At 34.6% G+C, this 4,759-nt stretch overlaps 1 non-coding gene across 1 annotated transcript; it reads left to right on the top strand.

Moving 5' to 3' along the window:
- The first annotated feature begins 583 nt into the window (after window positions 1–583).
- On the top strand, window positions 584–685 carry LOC131811952 (U6 spliceosomal RNA). Its single transcript, XR_009346192.1, has one exon. It is a non-coding gene; the product is annotated as a U6 spliceosomal RNA (small nuclear RNA).
- Window positions 686–4,759: the final 4,074 nt, after the last annotated feature.

Genomic DNA, 4,759 nt, shown 5'->3' with positions numbered 1-4,759 from the left:
AATAAGATATTATGTAAAATAGAATAATATCAGTAATATGAGAATTAAAACATGGAAATAAGGAGAAAAGAAGGCCTTTGGAGTTAGGCCATTGCTATACCTTCCCGTGTGACTTAATGATGTCCCTGGCAATAGGGTCTTCAAGAAAGTGTGTTGGGAGAGGTAACATACTGCATTGAAAAGTAGATACTGTTAATGTCAGGAGTTCTGGGTTACAGTTCTGGTCATTAAGCAGTCCTGTCTTAGGAGGTACTTTTTATCATTAGATTATTATAGATAAAGTATTAAAGTCAACAAACAATAGTAATGCAGTGATGCTTAAAATAACACCTCCCCCTCGTTCTACCTCTCCCATTACCTAATCCTTATTCTCAGTAGTTTTAACAAATTTTCTTCTTGTGGAGGTTACATCTATAGCTATAAGCAACGTGTTGGTATGACTTTTTCTTGATTTTTGAAACATAGGCATTATCATTTCCTGTCTATTGAAGATGAAGATTTAGTTCATTTATATGACCTCAACTTCCCTTCCTTTACTCAACTCTTAGTTCATATTTTAGTTTTCCAGTTGGTTAAATCTTTAGTACTTGCTTCAGCAGCACATATGCTAAAATTGGAATGATAGAAATTAGCATGGCCCCTGCTCAAGGATGACATGCAAATTAATGAAGCATTGCCCATTTTTATGGAATATTGTTTAGCCTTAAAAAATATTGTACTTCAAAGGAAGACCCTTGAAAACATTAGGCTAAGTGAAATAAGCCAGAGACAAAAGGACAAATATTCTATGATTCTGCTTATATGAGATAACTGTACTAACAAAATCATAGAGACAGAAAGTAGAATGGTGGTTCCCAGGGGCTGGGAAGTGGGGACAATAGGAATTGTTGTTTAATGGGTATGGCATTTTAGTTTGAGAAGATGAAAAAGTTCTGGAGATGAATGATGATGATGTCTATGCAACAGTGTAAATATACTTAATACCACTGAACAGTATATATTTAAAAATTCATTCTCAAAATGATAAATTTTCTCATGTATATTTTACCACAATAAGAAATATAAAATATCTCCTATTCAACCTTTCTTATCTTTTGACCTCTATAAATTATTATGTTTCTGCACATCTCAATTTTCACCCTCATTATACTAAAATAATTTCATATGCAAAATATTCATAAAGGTTTATAGAAGCAATTATTGCAGACATTGATGCTGTTCACAAATAATTTTTCCACCTCTCTGCCTTCTTTGCACAAGGAATTATTGAACTTTGTACCCCTTATGGCTGGTGAAGCCAAGGGACTAGCTTTGGCCAGTTAACTGAGCAGCAGGGAAGGGAGTCGTTCTCAGATCTGGACATCTAACTGTACAGCTATCAGTCCTCTGCCACAGCAACTAGCAAAATTTGAGATGTATATTTTATTTTGTCTTTTTTTTTCTTTTTATGTTCTCATATCTCCTAATGTTATGTTTAGAGTAGGATATTTTTCTTTCACCCATTCTTGTACATAAGCAGGGTACCCATTAAATAGATTTATGTTGTGCAAATTTTCCTGTGGTTTTTTTTGCTTATTTCTTCGCTTTCCTCTTCTCTTTTCTCCTTCTAGAGCTCATATTTGTTGGATGTGTCTGGTATCACTGGTTATCTTCTTATACCTTTTATATTTTATCACATATTATCTGTCTCTTTGTCCTTTTTGCTCTATACTTACATAGAGTTCTTTGACTTTATTTTATTGTGTTATTGTGTTTTATTTTTGTTTTTTGGTATAATCTTTCAAATCTCTCTGAGAATACTAATTAGGTTTTTTCAAGTTTCTTCTCTTCAATGAGTTATTTCTGTTTCCACTGGGATTGTTTTGTTTATTTTGCCCTTTTAATGCTGCTAATTTTCTTTATATGCGTGAGTGATTATAAGTTATTTGTGCATTTTTAAAACAGGAAATACTGAGTTGGCTTTTCCAGGGAGTAGACTGGATATTCTCTGCTGCTATATTTGCAGGGTTGTTTTCCTTACAAGATTTTTCCTTAGTCAGGAGGCTGACCTGGCCAAGTCTGCACATAAATCACGGAGAAGCCTGGCTTTTGATAAGGGATTACTTAAATGGGAAGAAATTTATTCCATGGTACTAGCACCCAGCTAGTAGTCCCAATTCTCCCCACTAAATTCATTATACTTCTTAAAGTAGGGGGTCATTGTCTTTGTTATGGTAATTATTATTTCCTTTGTTTTCTTTTTCCGTGAAACCCTGGGAGTTTTCTTGTACTGTTGTTATATTCAGATGGAAATGTGGGAGAGAAGAGTAGGGAAGTGATTGGCTTCTTGTTCTAGAAACAGAATTTTGGTCAGACTTTCTATATCTCTCTATGAGTTTTGGCTCACTTTCATAATCCTACCCTCTATTCTTTTAATTTTATTTCAAAAGTTTTGGGGATGCTGCCTGGAAAATTAGCTCCCTCTTTCCTTTTCGTTCTTTCCTATGTTAATTTTGGGCTGCTGATTCCTCAGTCTTCCTTGTTCTCATCTATTTTTCATCTCCCAGAAATGCTTTGACATCTTATGTTGAATGATGGCTCTTCTTCCATTCTCTTTCCTATTAGGCTTTATAGGTTTAATTCTGTTTTTTTCTCACTTATTTTAATAAGAAGTAGAGGCAAATGCAGGCACTTGATCACCATATCAAATCAGAGATCACCCTGTGCACTTGCAGAAAACCAAGGACTGCATTGCACTTTGTGCTTCTGCAGTGCCATCCAGTATGTACTCATTGAGGGCCATATGTGATTAGTTTGGATAGCTCGAACACAGGTGGATATTTTTATTGTTTCCTGGATACAAGGCACATTGACATCTTTTCATGGTTCTTAAGCTGCTTGAAAAAAAATTATAGGAAAATAGAAGGTAGATAAAACTCAGGATTTGAGTTAATATCCCTTTATCTTGCCATATCTTTGTATTCATTTATTTTTTTTAACTGAGTCTAGGAAAAAGTTGGATATGACCAATATAAAATTCCATTATTAAACTAGCAGTTCTGTTTTTTGAGTGTACCCAGTTACAGTGACTTTATTAGAAAGAGACTAAAAAATAATAAAAGTAGTAATTATCAGAAAAGCTAAAAACATTTTAGTAGGTTCTCTGCATTTTAGAAAATGTTGTATCTCAAGGAATCATGAATTTGGTTTTATTCTTGTAGTTTCCTGCATCTATAATTATCCCCCAAGTCATTTTCTTCAGTTTTTGTAAGAATACATCTGGTACTTCTGAAAAATATTTTCACAAGTGCTCTTGGGTGGTTTATTGGTACTTACATCCATCCGATGTTGGGTTTATAAAATCGTGCCTATTCCAAATGTCCAGTGTCAAGAGCAGCATGGTTTTCATAATCCATTCAAACCTCCCTTCTGTCCACCTGCTTTTATTAACTCACCCTGCTTTTATCCTCCCTAAACTTCCAAGCTGTAGTCTGGTGTCTGTATATGCCTCAGCATGCTCCTGCCTGATAACTAATTTGAATCTTATTCTCATTTATCCTAACTCTGTCTGTCTTATTCTCAATCACGTGTCCAAACCTCTTCTGACTCCATATTTCTTAGTGTGTTTCTTGTTTGTTTGTTTGTTTGTTTGAAAGAGTGGACTGATGGTTATGGTCCAGAGTAGATGGGGAGAAGAAAAAGCAAAACAGGTTTCTCCAATTGAAGTCTATGCTGGGCATCAAGCTGGAGTCAAATACTAGATTGCATCTGCCTAGAAAAACTGTTGGTCGGAGCTAAAATACTTGCAGTGCAAGGTGTGTGAAGTGCTGGAGAATACTGGAGCAGGGAGAAATAGATTGGAAAAAATCAACTGAAAGTGGCCTACGTGTTTATCAGAGTTAAAGCCTAGAGTTTTCAGCTATACTTTTGTGTACAATGATACTTTATAAAATATATGAAATTAAAATCTGAGTCTCAGCCTGTATTTTTTCCATTAAAAACCAAACATGAATGATTTATGTGCTTATCAAAGATCCAATAGACATAAACTATGCAATGCATTATAGTAAAAATTATGGAAAATTTGATAGTGACTAAGGGATTACCCTCAAGGAAACTTGTTGTATGGCAGGAGAGAGATATGTACACATTTCATAGAGTGATGGGAAAGAAGAAAGAAATGACAATATTTTGTAAGTGGCAGTATCAGTTGCTTAGAACTGAAAGGGTACAGTGTATTTATTGTTGTGGTTTAATTGTTTGTTTGTTTTTTCCATCTTAGCCTTTGGACCCACAAAATCAAGGCAACTGGGGAGCCCATGTTAGGATGAGAAATAAAGACATCTTGCCAGCCGGTTCTATCCTGGCCATGGCAGGGCATAGTTTCCATTTATTTAAAGTGAGTTCAGTGTGGCCAAAAGTTTCTGTTAATCACTGTTTTTTGCCTATAAAATGTGAATACTTCCTTAATAAACATATTAAATTATGCCATCTGGCAAGTTGTCTTGCCTAATTACAATTCCAAATATTTCCATTGAATTTCTTACAGAAGAACTTGAAGTTTTTTTTTTTTTTTTTTTTTTTTTTTATCCTTCCCGTCCTCTTTCAAAAGTAACAAAAAACATGAATCACCACTGATCTTTTAGTTCAGCACTGGGTGTCTCTTTAGATAACTATACCTTTTAAAACATTTTGTTTGTTTATACACCTACACTGTATTTCATTTACAGTAAAGTCTCCCATTTAGCCATTTTGCCAAAGGAGAGGTCATTCGGTGGTT

Source organism: Mustela lutreola, chromosome 11, assembly GCF_030435805.1.
Source record: "Mustela lutreola isolate mMusLut2 chromosome 11, mMusLut2.pri, whole genome shotgun sequence".
In the NCBI taxonomy this organism is placed as follows: domain Eukaryota; kingdom Metazoa; phylum Chordata; class Mammalia; order Carnivora; family Mustelidae; genus Mustela; species Mustela lutreola.
This window is presented reverse-complemented; position numbering and strand designations above follow the sequence as displayed.